Raw genomic sequence first — 16472 nt, 5'->3', positions numbered from 1 at the left:
GTTACAGATGGGACAAACAAATGTACAGTCAATAACACAATAGAGAAGTCTATACACAGTGTGTGCAAACGTAGTAAGATTAGGCAGGTAAGGCAATAAATAGGCCATAGCGGCGAAATAATTACAATTTACCAATTAAACACTGGAGTGATAGATGTGCAGAAGATGAATGTGCAAGTAGAAATACTGGGGTGCAAAAGAGCAAAAAATAAATTACAACATGGGGATGAGGTAGTTGGGTGGGCTATTTACAGATGGGCTGTGTACAGGTGCAATGATCGGTAAGCTGTTCTGACAGCTAATGCTTAGAGTTAGTGAGGGAGATATAAGACACCAGGTTCAGTGATTTTTGCAATTCGTTCCAGTCATTGGCAGCAGAGAACTGGAAGGAAAGGCAGCCAAAGGAAGAGTTGGCTTTGGGGATGACCAGTGAAATATACCTGCTGGAGTGGGTGCTACGGGTGGGTGCTGCTATGGTGACCAGTGAGCTGAGATAAGGTGGGGCTTTACCTAGCCAAGACTTATAGATGACCTGGAGTCAGTGAGTTTGGCGACGAATATGAAGCGAGGGCCAGCCAACGAGCATACAGGTCGCAGTGGTGGGCAGGTGCGGGCAACGATCGGTTGAAGAGTATGCATTTAGTTTTACTTGCATTTAAGAGCAGTTGGCTGCCACGGAAGGAGTGTTGTATGTCATTGAAGCTCGTCTGGAGGTTTGTTAACACAGTGTCCAAAGAAGGGCCAGAAGTATACAGAATGGTGTCATCTGCATAGAGGTGGATCAGAGAATCACCAGCAGCAAGAGCGACATAGTTAATGTAAACAGAGAAAAGAGTCGGCCCGAGAATTGAACCCTGTGGCACCCCCATAGAGACTGCCAGAGGTCCGGACAACAGGCCCTCCGATTTGACACACTGTGAACCAGGCGAGGCAGTCATTTGAGAAACCAAGTTTGTTGAGTCTGCCGATAAGAATACGGTGATTGACAGAGTCGAAGGCCTTGGCCAGGTTGATGAAGATGGCTGCACAGTATTGTCTTTTATCGATGGCGGTTATGATATCGTTTAGGACTTTGAGCGTGGTTGAGGTGCACCCATGACCAGCTCGGAAACCAGAGTGCATAGCGGAGAAGGTACTGTGGGTAAATGGTCGGTGATCTGGTTGTTAACTTGGCTTTCGAAGACTTCAGAAAGGCAGGGTAGGATAGATATAGGTCTGTAACAGTTTGGGTCTAGAGTGTCTCCCCTTTGAAGAGGGGGATGACCGTGGCAGCTTTCCAATCTTTAGGGATCTCTGACGATACGAGACAAGAGGTTGAACAGGCTAGTAATAGGGGTTGCATCAATTGTGGCGGATAATTTAAGAAAGAGAGGGTCCAGATTGTCTAGCCCAGCTGATTTGTAGGGGTCAAGATTTTGCAGCTCTTTCAGAACATCAGCTATCTGGATTTGGGTGAAGGAGACCTGGGGGAGAAGCGCTCCCGCTTTGGGAATCAAATCAGCGGAAATTTCAAGTGCGCCACGTATAGTTTTTGATAAAACTCAAACTTTCATTAATACACACATACAAGGTATTGAATTAAAGCTACACTCGTTGTGAATCTATCAACCAAGTCAGATTTGTAAAATGCTTTTCGGGGAACGCATGAGAGGTTTTTATCTGATACCATGCACCCTCAAATACAGCAACGTCACCAAAAACAACAGATTTTGCGTTATCAGTCGCTACCCAAAACGCTGGAATAAAATATAAAACATTCATTACCGTTGGCGAGCTTCTTTCTTGGCACTCCTATATATCCCATAAACATCCCAGTTGGGTCTTTTTCCCGATTAAATCCGTCATTGTATAGCCAAAATGTCATTTTCTGAAGACCGGTCTGATGCAGGAATATTCTGTTTTCCAAGACGCAACGTCACTTTTTAAAATGACAAAAGGTGCCTATATACTTTTACAAAACACTTCAAATTACTTTTCTAACCCAACTTTAGGTATTAATAAACGTTAATTAGCTATACAATTCATGACGGGGCGATTTGTATTCGATAGGAGTGAGTCTGGAAATCACCAGCCATCTTGGTAATTTTAATAACTTCCTGTTGACAAACTGAAACCGGAAAGGCTAAAACGTCATAGAACAAAGGATTTAGTCTGCTCAAAACAACAGCACTGGCGACATCGTGTGGAAGCTGTAGGCGTTTACATTACGGCTGGATATATTTTCGTTCGTCTTTAACAATACATTGACTGGCGTAGTAATATATTTTTGTGTTTTTGGAGAACAGTTTTTCGAGGGATTTTTACTGCTAAACACGTTGTGTTATAGCCACAGACACGATTTAACCAGTTTTGGAAACCTCTGAGTGTTTTCTATCCACAGATACTATCCATATGCATGTACTATATTCCTGGCATGAATAGCAGGGCGCTGAAATGTTGCGCGATTTTTAACAAAAAGCTAAGAAAATTCGCAACATCCTTATAAGCATATCCCAGTTTAGGTCACCTGACAGTACAAACTCTGAAGATAAATGGGGGGCAATTAATTCACATATGGTGTCCAGGGCACAGCTGGGGGATGAGGGGGGGTCTATAATAAGCGGCAACAGTGAGAGACTTATTTCTGGAAAGGTGGATTTCAAAAAGTAGAAGCTCAAACTGTTTGGGCACAGACTTGGATAGCATGACAGAACTCTGCAGGCTGTCTCTGCAGTAGATTGCAACTCCACCCCCTTTGGTAGTTCTATCTTGGCAGAAAATGTTGTAGTTGGGAATGGAAATATCTGACTTTTTGGTGGCCTTCCTAAGCCAGGATTCAGACACGGCTAGGACATCAGGGATGGCGGAGTGTGCTAAAGCAGTGAATAAAATAAACTTAGGGATGAGGCTTCTGTTGCTAACATGCATGAAACCAAGGCTTTTACGGTTACAGAAGTCAACAAATGATAGCGCCTGGGGAATAGGAGTGGAACTGGCGGCTACAGGGCCTGGGTTAACCTCTACATCACCAGAGGAACAGAGGAGGAGTACATTTACATTACATTTAAGTCATTTAGCAGACGCTCTTATCCAGAGCGACTTACAAATTGGTGCATTCACCTTATGACATCCAGTGGAACAGCCACTTTACAATAGTGCATCTAAATATTTTAAGGGGGGTGAGAAGGATTACTTTATCCTATCCTAGGTATTCCTTAAAGAGGTGGGGTTTCAGGTGTCTCCGGAAGGTGGTGATTGACTCCGCTGTCCTGGCGTCGTGAGGGAGTTTGTTCCACCATTGGGGGGCCAGAGCAGCGAACAGTTTTGACTGGGCTGAGCGGGAACTGTACTTCCTCAGTGGTAGGGAGGCGAGCAGGCCAGAGGTGGATGAACGCAGTGCCCTTGTTTGGGTGTAGGGCCTGATCAGAGCCTGGAGGTACTGAGGTGCCGTTCCCCTCACAGCTCCGTAGGCAAGCACCATGGTCTTGTAGCGGATGCGAGCTTCAACTGGAAGCCAGTGGAGAGAGCGGAGGAGCGGGGTGACGTGAGAGAACTTGGGAAGGTTGAACACCAGACGGGCTGCTGAGTAGGATAAGGGTACGGCTAAATTGCTATAAGAACTGGTCATCTAGTGCGTTGGGGACAGAGAATAAAATAGCAGATTTCTGGGTGTGGTAGAATAGATTCAAGGCTAATGTACAGACAAGGGTATGGTAGGATGTGAGTACAGTGGAGAAAAACCTAGGCGTTGAGTGACGATGAGAGAGGTTTCATCTCTGGAGGCACCAGTTAAGCCAGGTGAGGTCTCCGCGTGTGTAGGGTGGGACAATAGAGCTATCTAAGGCATTTTGAGCAGGACTCTACAGTGAAATAAAACAATAAGAACTGGCCAAGACAGCAGTAGACAATGCATTTTGACATTAGAGAGAGGCATAAAGCAATCACAGGTGTTGATCAGGAGAGCTAAGACAACAATGGCGATGAATGGACAGAGTGTTAAAGTAATTTCCCCCTTACACTCAATAACTGGTTGTGCCACCTTTAGCTGCAATGACTGCAACCAAATGCTTTCTATAGTTATTGATCAGTCTCTCACATCGCTGTGGGAGAATTTTAGCCAAGTATTGCATGCAGAACTGCTTTAAATAGGGACATTTGTGTTTTTTCAAGCATGAACTGTTGGTTTCAAGTCCTGGCACAACATCTCAATTGGGATTAGGTTTGGAGTTCCAAAACTTAATGTGTTGCTTTTTAACCATTTTCATGCAGACTTGCCTATTTTGGATCATTGTCTTGCTGCATGACTAAACTGTGATCAGCTTCAGCTCACAGACAGATGGCCTGACATTCTCCTTCAGAATTCTCTGATATAGAGCATAATTCATAGTTCCTTCTATTGACACCTACTTTAGAAAGGCAAACGCATGCCATTCCTACATGCTATCCGCCCTCGGGTTTTTGACAATCGTCAAATTCAGCAGGAGCTTGCCATTGGCATCTCACAGCCCTCGATGAGCCAATGTTTTGGAAATCATAGGCAAAATGAACAGTATCATGCAATTTCCATACACCATTGCACAATAGGTTTAAGTTAAGAGCGTTTTCTTTGCTATCAATGAATTCCCAAATACGAACAGAACAATAGATGGCACCCACAAGGCCATAAAAGCACCATTCCAAAACGAGTTCAACTATGTGAACAAAAAATACTTCCACTCTTAATGTGAAGGTGATAGGTTATGTTATGGGTAAAATAATCTGCTGAGTGTGGTGGCAAATTGGCTCGGTGGAATGCACGACTCGTTCATTCTGCAGAACAGCAATGTTGGCCTATACACCTACAAGAGGGAGCTGTTTAGGATGGCTGGCTTATTGGTGAGTGTTAGCTAATCATTTGAAGAATATTTGCCATTGCTAAATCTTATATTTTTGTGGTTGCGCGGTGGTATTTCATGGTACGGCGTTGTATATTCCCCACCAGCTTTAAAGTGATGGGTTTGACCATATGTGGTCAATTTTGTGCGTTTCGAAATGCAACTAGCCAAGGTCATGCACGAGCACAGAACAATCGGTAATGGTATGTACTACTAGTGTGTATATGATTGATGCTAGTATGGGGATTGTTTGATAAATCACACTTTTTTTTATGCGTACGAACATTCTAAAATCCGTTCGTAATTATAGATATTGATAAATGAGGCCCCAGGAATATTCACCCTGTGAGTGTGGCGACCGACCATCCATCTTGAATGGATTGCCAAAATAGAAAAGGAAAACCGTCCTTTCTGCTCAGTAATGTAGGCCTATTGCAGCAGTCGTCTCCTTGATGCTACACTTTCCTCCAGTAACTACCTAATTAGTGGGCAGCAGCTTTATCCCTCAGCTGGATGGGAACATCCCACTCATTAATATTCTGGAACGCTGTGACTGCTCCACTGTCCTAATGACAAGGCGCACGCTAAAGTTAATGGAGAATCAAACCTCAATGTCTGTAAATAACATCTGCTAAATAAAACAACAACAAGCCTTACGACACACACATACATACAGTGCTGTGAAACCACAACAACAAGCCTTACGCCACACACATACATACAGTGCTGTGAAACTACAACAACAAGCCTTACGCCACACACATACATACAGTGCTGTGAAACCACAACAACAAGCCTTACGCCACACACATACATACAGTGCTGTGAAACTACAACAACAAGCCTTACGCCACACACATACATACAGTGCTGTGAAACTACAACAACAAGCCTTACGCCACACACATACATACAGTGCTGTGAAACTACAACAACAAGCCTTACGCCACACACATACATACAGTGCTGTGAAACTACAACAACAAGCCTTACGCCACACACATACATACAGTGCTGTGAAACTACAACAACAAGCCTTACGCCACACACATACATACAGTGCTGTGAAACAACAACAACAAGCCTTACGCCACACACATACATACAGTGCTGTGAAACTACAACAACAAGCCTTACGCCACACACATACATACAGTGCTGTGAAACAACAACAACAAGCCTTACGCCACACACATACATACAGTGCTGTGAAACCACAACAACAAGCCTTACGCCACACACATACATACAGTGCTGTGAAACAACAACAACAAGCCTTACGCCACACACATACATACAGTGCTGTGAAACTACAACAACAAGCCTTACGCCACACACATACATACAGTGCTGTGAAACCACAACAACAAGCCTTACGCCACACACATACATACAGTGCTGTGAAACTACAACAACAAGCCTTACGCCACACACATACATACAGTGCTGTGAAACTACAACAACAAGCCTTACGCCACACACATACATACAGTGCTGTGAAACTACAACAACAAGCATTACGCCACACACATACATACAGTGCTGTGAAACTACAACAACAAGCCTTACGCCACACACATACATACAGTGCTGTGAAACTACAACAACAAGCCTTACGCCACACACATACATACAGTGCTGTGAAACAACAACAACAAGCCTTACGCCACACACATACATACAGTGCTGTGAAACAACAACAACAAGCCTTACGCCACACACATACATACAGTGCTGTGAAACCACAACAACAAGCCTTACGCCACACACATACATACAGTGCTGTGAAACAACAACAACAAGCCTTACGCCACACACATACATACAGTGCTGTGAAACTACAACAACAAGCCTTACGCCACACACATACATACAGTGCTGTGAAACAACAACAACAAGCCTTACGCCACACACATACATACAGTGCTGTGAAACCACAACAACAAGCCTTACGCCACACACATACATACAGTGCTGTGAAACCACAACAACAAGCCTTACGCCACACACATACATACAGTGCTGTGAAACAACAAGCCTTACGACACACACATACATACAGTGCTGTGAAACTACAACAACAAGCCTTACGCCACACACATACATACAGTGCTGTGAAACCACAACAACAAGCCTTATGCCACACACATACATACAGTGCTGTGAAACTACAACAACAAGCCTTACGCCACACACATACATACAGTGCTGTGAAACCACAACAACAAGCCTTATGCCACACACATACATACAGTGCTGTGAAACTACAACAACAAGCCTTACGCCACACACATACATACAGTGCTGTGAAACTACAACAACAAGCCTTACGCCACACACATACATACAGTGCTGTGAAACTACAACAACAAGCCTTACGCCACACACATACATACAGTGCTGTGAAACCACAACAACAAGCCTTACGCCACACACATACATACAGTGCTGTGAAACTACAACAACAAGCCTTACGCCACACACATACATACAGTGCTGTGAAACTACAACAACAAGCCTTACGCCACACACATACATACAGTGCTGTGAAACTACAACAACAAGCCTTACGCCACACACATACATACAGTGCTGTGAAACTACAAAAACAAGCCTTACGCCACACACATACATACAGTGCTGTGAAACAACAACAACAAGCCTTACGCCACACACATACATACAGTGCTGTGAAACCACAACAACAAGCCTTACGCCACACACATACATACCGTGCTGTGAAACCACAACAACAAGCCTTACGCCACACACATACATACAGTGCTGTGAAACAACAAGCCTTACGCCACACACATACATACAGTGCTGTGAAACTACAACAACAAGCCTTACGCCACACACATACATACAGTGCTGTGAAACAACAACAACAAGCCTTACGCCACACACATGCATACAGTGCTGTGAAACTACAACAACAAGCCTTACGCCACACACATACATACAGTGCTGTGAAACCACAACAACAAGCCTTACGCCACACACATACATACAGTGCTGTGAAACTACAACAACAAGCCTTACGCCACACACATACATACAATGCTGTGAAACTACAACAACAAGCCTTACGCCACACACATACATACAGTGCTGTGAAACTACAACAACAATCCTTACGCCACACACATACATACAGTGCTGTGAAACTACAACAACAAGCCTTACGCCACACACATACATACAGTGCTGTGAAACCACAACAACAAGCCTTACGCCACACACATACATACAGTGCTGTGAAACCACAACAACAAGCCTTACGCCACACACATACATACAGTGCTGTGAAACTACAACAACAAGCCTTACGCCACACACATACATACAGTGCTGTGAAACCACAACAACAAGCCTTACGCCACACACATACATACAGTGCTGTGAAACTACAACAACAAGCCTTACGCCACACACATACATACAGTGCTGTGAAACTACAACAACAAGCCTTACGCCACACACATACATACAGTGCTGTGAAACTACAACAAGCCTTACGCCAAACACATACATACAGTGCTGTGAAACTACAACAACAAGCCTTACGCCACACACATACATACAGTGCTGTGAAACCACAACAACAAGCCTTACGCCACACACATACATACAGTGCTGTGAAACTACAACAACAAGCCTTACGCCACACACATACATACAGTGCTGTGAAACTACAACAACAAGCCTTACGCCACACACATACATACAGTGCTGTGAAACAACAACAACAAGCCTTATGCCACACACATACATACAGTGCTGTGAAACCACAACAACAAGCCTTACGCCACACACATACATACCGTGCTGTGAAACTACAACAACAAGCCTTACGCCACACACATACATACAGTGCTGTGAAACTACAACAACAAGCCTTACGCCACACACATACATACAGTGCTGTGAAACTACAACAACAAGCCTTACGCCACACACATACATACAGTGCTGTGAAACCACAACAACAAGCCTTACGCCACACACATACATACAGTGCTGTGAAACCACAACAACAAGCCTTACGCCACACACATACATACAGTGCTGTGAAACTACAACAACAAGCCTTACGCCACACACATACATACAGTGCTGTGAAACTACAACAACAAGCCTTACGCCACACACATACATACAGTGCTGTGAAACAACAACAACAAGCCTTACGCCACACACATACATACAGTGCTGTGAAACCACAACAACAAGCCTTACGCCACACACATACATACAGTGCTGTGAAACTACAACAACAAGCCTTACGCCACACACATACATACAGTGCTGTGAAACTACAACAAGCCTTACGCCAAACACATACATACAGTGCTGTGAAACTACAACAACAAGCCTTACGCCACACACATACATACAGTGCTGTGAAACCACAACAACAAGCCTTACGCCACACACATACATACAGTGCTGTGAAACTACAACAACAAGCCTTACGCCACACACATACATACAGTGCTGTGAAACCACAACAACAAGCCTTACGCCACACACATACATACAGTGCTGTGAAACCACAACAACAAGCCTTACGCCACACACATACATACAGTGCTGTGAAACTACAACAACAAGCCTTACGCCACACACATACATACAGTGCTGTGAAACTACAACAACAAGCCTTACGCCACACACATACATACAGTGCTGTGAAACAACAACAACAAGCCTTACGCCACACACATACATACAGTGCTGTGAAACCACAACAACAAGCCTTACGCCACACACATACATACAGTGCTGTGAAACTACAACAACAAGCCTTACGCCACACACATACATACAGTGCTGTGAAACTACAACAACAAGCCTTACGCCACACACATACATACAGTGCTGTGAAACTACAACAACAAGCCTTACGCCACACACATACATACAGTGCTGTGAAAAAGTATTTGCCCCCTACTAATGTGTTCAAGACCGAATATCTACTTTTGTATATGTTTTTATACTGAATGTTATCAAATCTTCAACCAAAACCTAATATTAGGGAACCTGAGTGATCAAATAACAACAATTATGTATTTGTTTAATTTATTTAATGAACAGTCATGCAACACACAATGCCCCTGTGTGAAAAAGTAATTCCCCCTTACACTCAATAACTGGTTGTGCCAACTTTAGCTGCAATGACTCAAACAAAGCGCTTCCTGTAGTTGTTGATCAGTCTCTCACATCGCTGTGGAGGAATGTTGTCCCACTCTTCCATGCCGAACTGCTGTAACTCAGCAACATTTGTGGGTTTTCAAGCATTAACTGCTCGTGTCAAGTCCTGCCACAACATCTCAATTGGGATTAGGTATGGACTTTGACTAGGCTACTCCAAAACTTCAAATGTGTTGCTTTTTAGCCATTTTCATGTAGACTTGATTGTATGTTTTGGATTATTGTCTTGCTGCATGACCCAGCAGTCAGCTCACAGACAGATAGCCTGCCCTTCTCCTGTAGAATTATCTGATACAGAGCAGAATTCATGATTCCTTCTATTAAGGCAAGTCGTCCAGGTCCTGAGGCAGCAAAGCAACCTCAAACCATCACACTACCACCACCATGCTTGACCGTTGGTATGAGGTTCTTACTGTGGAACGGAGTGTTTGGTTTACACCAGACATAATGGAACCCATGTCGTCCAAAAACTCACACTTTTGAATCATCTGTCTGTCCATAGAACATTCTTCCTTGAGTCTTGATGAAACTTTTTGGACGACATGGGTCCCATTATGCCTGGTGAAAACAAAACACTGCATTCCACAGTAAGAACCTCATACCAATGGTCAAGCATGATGGTGGTAGTGTGATGGTTTGAGGATGCTTTGCTGCCTCGGGACCTGGACGACTTGCCTTAAAACTTCTTATGGCTGGGGGGCAGTATTGAGTAGCTTGGATGTATAAGATGCCCAGAGTAAACCGCCTGCTACTCAGGCCCAGAAGCTAAGATATGCATATTAGATTTGGATAGAAAACACTCTGAAGTTTATAAAACTGTTTGAATTATGTCTGTGAGTATAACAGAACTCATATGGCAGGCAAAAACCTGAGAAAAAATCCAACCAGGAAGTGGGAAATCTGAGGTTTGTAGTTTTTCAACTCATTGCCTATCGAATATACAGTGTCTATGGGGTCATATTGCACTTCCTAAGGCTTCCACCAGATGTCAACAGTCTTTAGAACCTTGTTTCAGGCTTCTACTGTAAAGGAGGAGGGAATGAGAGCTCTTTCAATCAGGTGTCTGCCATGAGCTGATCACGCGCGCTCCCGTGAGAGGTAGCTACGTTCCTTTTCCTTTCTAAAGACAAAGGAATTCACCGGTTTAAACATTATTGAAGAGTTATGTTAAAAACATCCTAAAGATTGATTCTATACATTGTTTGACATGTTTCTACGAACTGTAATGGAATTTGTTGACATTTCGTCTGACCTGCGCGTCGTGAATTTGGATTTGTGAACTCAAGGCGCGAACAAAAAGGAAGTATTTGGACATAAATTATGGACTTTTTTCGAACAAAACAAACATTTATTGTGGAACTGGCATTCCTGGGAGTGCATTCTGATGAAGATGATCAAAGGTAAGTGAATATTTATAATGCGATTTCTGACTTTTACTGACTCCACATCATGGCGGATATCTGTATGGCTTGTTTTTGTGTCTGAGCGCCGTAACCAGATTATTGCATGGTGTGCTTTTTCGGTAAAGCTTTTTTGGAAATCTGACACAGCGGTTGCATTAAGGAGAAGTTTATCTAAAGTTCCATGCATAAAACTTGTATTTTCATCAACATTTATGATGAGTATTTCTGTAAATTGATGTGGCTCTCTGCAAAATCACTGGATGTTTTTGGAAGCAAAACATTACTGAACGTAGCACGCCAATGTAAACTGAGATTTATCGAACAAAACATACATGTATTGTGTAACATGAAGTCCTATGAGTGTCATCTGATGAAGATCATCAAAGGTTAGTGATACATTTTTATCTCTATTTCTGCTTTTTGTGACTCCTCTCTTTGGCTGGAAAAATGGCTGTGTATTTCTGTGACTAGGTACTGACCTAACAATCATTTGGTGTGCTTTCGTCGTAAAGCCTTTTTGAAATCGGACACTGTGGTGGGATTAACAACAAGTTTATCTTTAAAATTGTGTAAAATACTTGTATGTTTGAGGAATTTTAATTATGAGATTTCTGTTGTTTGAATTTGGCGCCCTGCACTTTCACTGGCTGTTGTCATATCGATCCCGGTAGCGGGATCTAAGCCATAAGAAGTTTTAAAATCCTCGCAAAAATCCAATAAGATTGTTTTTGGGAAACGATATTTGACGAGCCAATCTGTACTTTCTTTAAAAAAAACTCCCACCTGTAGCTATAAACCTTCTCTCTGCAAAATGCAGCATGTGCCAAAACTTCCAACAGAGCAAGATCAGCCTCTCATGAAATGTTCCATTATCTCTCCCCATTTCCTCAATCTTTTACAGTACTTCAACAATGCTTTCACTTACACACGTGCCCCTAATTTAACAAATTACTGTACTTTATATGGGATATTATTGTAACAAATGCACTGATGTGGTCAAATTACTATATATGATATAGCCTGTCAAGATATGTTGAATTCACAATTGAAATACAATGACATCGAAAAAAATATGTAATTATTACTCTCACAATTTCACACATTTTCAACATATTTTCCCCATTCAAAGCTTGACGAGCAGTTCTCTTATTCCACCACATGGCATTGTGTATGCATGGTCATGGCTGTGCATACATTTATGCAAGCTCTCAAGCAAACGCTCATATTGATACATTTAACACTGTGTGGAAATGATCCCACGCATGGTTTACGAACAGATTTGTGCCTACGCATTATTGATAAATGAGGCTCCTGGCCTTTTGATAACAGAGGAGGGTTAAAGACCTTGCTTCTCTTGTATGGAACATGTTAGATTTTTTTCATTTAGGAGAAAACAATGCACTAATGGTGATAAACTGATGTGATCTGAAATGTGCTCCTTTAAAAGTTTGGGGTACAGGTTTACAACAAGAAGGAGACTGTGGCCTTCATGGTATAATATTGACATGTAATTAGTTTGTTTGTATATCTATTACAAAGAGGCTATAGAACGAGAATCCCTGAGCCAGACTGACTGTGGGAATAGAATGTCTTTTAGAATGTACATTGCCTCATGTACCTGTCATACGTGTCATTTCCGGTCACAACTTGCAGACTTGTTTACGTGCTACTGTGTGTTTTGTTGCTAACCTTACTTTGCTACCTGACAACTTTACGTTTTTTTACTTTTTAATTACCGTTTATATTTTTAGTTTTTCCCCTCACTCAACTTTTTTTTATTCAACTTTTTCACTCCGGACGCTTTATCTGGACGTGGTTCGTCAGGACCTCCAACAGTAACATTAACATGATGCCTTCTTTTTTATTTTATTTATATTTTGAATTTTACCCCCTTTTTCTCCCCAATTTCGTGGTATCCAATTGTTAGTAGCTACTATCGTGTCTCATCGCAACTCCCGTACGGGCTCGGGAGAGACGAAGGTTGAAAGTCATGCGTCCTCCGATACGCAACCCAACCAAGCCGCACTGCTTCTTGACACAGTGCGCATCCAACCCCCGGAAGCCAAGCGCACCAATGTGTCGGAGGAAACACTGTGCACCTGGCAACCTTGGTTAGTGCGCACTGCGCCCGGCCCGCCGCTGGTGCGCGATGAGACAAGGATTTCCCTACCGGCCAAATCCTCCCTAACCCGGACGACGCTAGGCCAATTGTGCGTCGCCCCACGGACCTCCCGGTCACGGCCGGTTACGACAGAGCCTGGGCGCGAACCCAGAGTCTCTGGTGGCACAGCTGGTGCTGCAGTATAGCGCCCTTAACCACTGCGCCACCCAGGAGGCCCCAACATGATGAGCTCTACAGCAGAATCTCACAACTCAACCGCTGGTTGAAAACTGTTTTCTGCCCCTGCCAAAAGATAGAATTTGTAGATAATTGGCCCTCTTTCTGGGACTCACCCACAAACAGGACCAAGCCTGGCCTGTTGAGGCGTGACGGACTCCATCCTAGCTGGAGGAGTGCTCTCATCTTATCTACGAACATAGACAGGACTCTAACTCCCCTAACACCACAATGAAATAGGGTGCAGGCCAGGCAGCAGGCTGTTAGCCAGCCTGCCAGCTTAGTGGAGTCTGCCACTAGCACAGTCAGTGTAGTCAACTCAGCTATCCCCATTGAGACCATGTCTGTGCCTCGATGTTCGCCTTAGCAATCTCACTAGAATAAAGACCTCCTTCATTCCTACCATTATTGAAAGAGATCGTGATACCTCACATCTCAAAATAGGGCTACTTAATGTTAGTTCCCTCACTTCCAAGGCAGTTTGTCTCTGTGAATGGTTTGTCCTCTGACAAATCAACTGTAAATTTCGGTGTTCCTCAAGGTTCCGTTTTAGGACCACTATTGTTTTCACTATATATTTTACCTCTTGGGGATGTTATTCAAAAACATAATGTAAACTTTCACTGCTATGCGGATGACACACAGCTGTACATTTCAATGAAACATGGTGAAGCCCCAAAATTGCCCTCGCTAGAAGCATGTGTTTCAGACATAAGGAAGTGGATGGCTGCAAACTTTCTACTATTAAACTCGGACAAAACAGAGATGCTTGTTCTAGGTCCCAAGAAACAAAGAGATCTTCTGTTGAATCTGACAATTAATCTTAATGGTTGTACAGTCGTCTCAAATAAAACTGTGAAGGACCTCGGCGTTACTCTGGACTCTAATCTATCTTTTGACAAACATATCAAGACTCTTTCAAGGACAGCTTTTTTTCCATCTACGTAACATTGCAAACATCAGAAATGTTCTGCCCAAAAAGGATGCAGAAAAATGTATCCATGCTTTTGTTACTTCTAGGTTAGACTACTGCAATGCTCTACTTTCCGGCTACCCGGATAAAGCACTAAATACACTTCAGTTAGTGCTAAATACGGCTGCTAGAATCCTGACTAGAACCCCAAAATTTGATCATATTACTCCAGTGCTAGCCTCCCTACACTGGCTTCCTGTTAAGGCAAGGACTGATTTCAAGGTTTTACTGCTAACCTACAAAGCATTACATGAGCTTGCTTCTACCGATCTTTCCGATTTGGTCCTGCAGTACATACCTACACGCACGCTACGTCACAAGACGCAGGCCTCCTAATTGTCCCTAGAATTTCTAAGCAAACAGCTGGAGGCAGGGCTTTCTCCTATAGAGCTCCATTTTTTGGAATGGTCTGCTTACCCATGTGAGTGACGCAGACTTGGTCTCAACCTTTAAGTCTTTATTGAAGACTCATCTCTTCAGTAGGTCCTATGATTGAGTGTAGTCTGGCCCAGGAGTGTGAAGGTGAACGGAAAGGCACTGGAGCAACGAACCGCCCTTGCTATCTCTGCCTGGCCGGTTCCCCTCTCTCCACTGGGATTCTCTGCCTTTAACCCTATTACAGGAGCTGAGTCAGTGGCTAACTGGTGCTCTTCCATGCCGTCCCTAGGAGGGGTGCGTGACTTGAGTGGGTTGAGTCACATTGGGTCTTCCTGTCTGGGTTGGCGTCCCCCCTTGGGTTGTGCCGTGGCGGAGATATTTTTGGGCTATACTCGGCCTTGTCTCAGGATGGTAAGTTGGAGTTGAAGATATCCCTCTAGTGGTGTGGGGGCTGTGCTTTGGCAAAGTGGGTGGGGTTATATCCTGCCTGTTTGGCCCTGTCCGGGGGTATCATCGGATGGGGCCTCAGTGTCTCCTGACCCCTCCTGTCTCAGCCTCCAGTATTTATGTTGCAGTAGTTTATGTGTCGGGGGGCTAGGGTCAGTCTGTTATATCTGGAGTATTTCTCCTGTCTTATCCAATGTCCTGTGTGAATATAAGTATGCTCTCTCTAATTCTCTCTTTCTTTCTTTCTCTCTCTCGGAGGACCTAAGCCCTACGACCATGCCTCAGGACAACCTGGCATGATGACTCCTTTTTGTCCCCAGTCCACCTGGCCGTGCAGCTGCTCCAGTTTCAACCCTGACCTGTTCACTGTGATTACTATTATTTGACCATGCTGGTCATTTATGAATATTTGAACATCTTGGCCATGTTCTGTTATAATCTCCACCCGGCACAGCCAGAAGAGGACTGGCCACCCCTCATAGCCTGGTTGCTCTTTAGGTTTCTTCCTAGGTTTTGGCCTTTCTAGGGAGATTGTCCTAGCCACTGTGCTTCTACACCTGCATTGATTGCTGATTGGGGTTTTAGGCTGAGTTTCTGTACAGCATTTTGATATATCAGCTGATGTTAGAAGGGCTATATAAATCAATTTGATGTCAAGGTCCAAAGGACCACACCTCATTATGGTAGTCCGCAGCATTGTCCTAATAAAGCAATAGTGAAACCAACATTGTTACTCTGGGCCCATAAATGACCTACAGGAGAGGAATGCTGAAAACTCTAACAGAACCAGGACCTCTGGAAGGGGAGGGGGAAGTTACTGTGTGGTGAACCACAGACCCCTGTCCAAATATACATAAATCACA

At 43.6% G+C, this 16472-nt stretch overlaps 1 protein-coding gene and 1 long non-coding RNA gene across 3 annotated transcripts in view; one reads left to right on the top strand and one right to left on the bottom strand.

Annotated features, from left to right (window-relative positions):
- The window catches only part of LOC115111526 (adhesion G-protein coupled receptor D1-like), a 74515-nt gene that overhangs the window by 7923 nt on the left and 50120 nt on the right, over positions 1 to 16472 (bottom strand). The gene's annotated exons all lie outside the window — the stretch shown is intronic.
- Positions 10767 to 16334, top strand: LOC135570479 (uncharacterized). Its single transcript, XR_010463539.1, has 2 exons — positions 10767 to 15573; positions 15868 to 16334. It is a non-coding gene; the product is annotated as an uncharacterized LOC135570479 (long non-coding RNA).

This window comes from Oncorhynchus nerka, unplaced genomic scaffold (genome assembly GCF_034236695.1).
Source record: "Oncorhynchus nerka isolate Pitt River unplaced genomic scaffold, Oner_Uvic_2.0 unplaced_scaffold_2___fragment_2___debris, whole genome shotgun sequence".
In the NCBI taxonomy this organism is placed as follows: domain Eukaryota; kingdom Metazoa; phylum Chordata; class Actinopteri; order Salmoniformes; family Salmonidae; genus Oncorhynchus; species Oncorhynchus nerka.
Note: the sequence above shows the minus strand (reverse complement) of the source record. Positions and strands in the feature narration are given on the sequence as shown.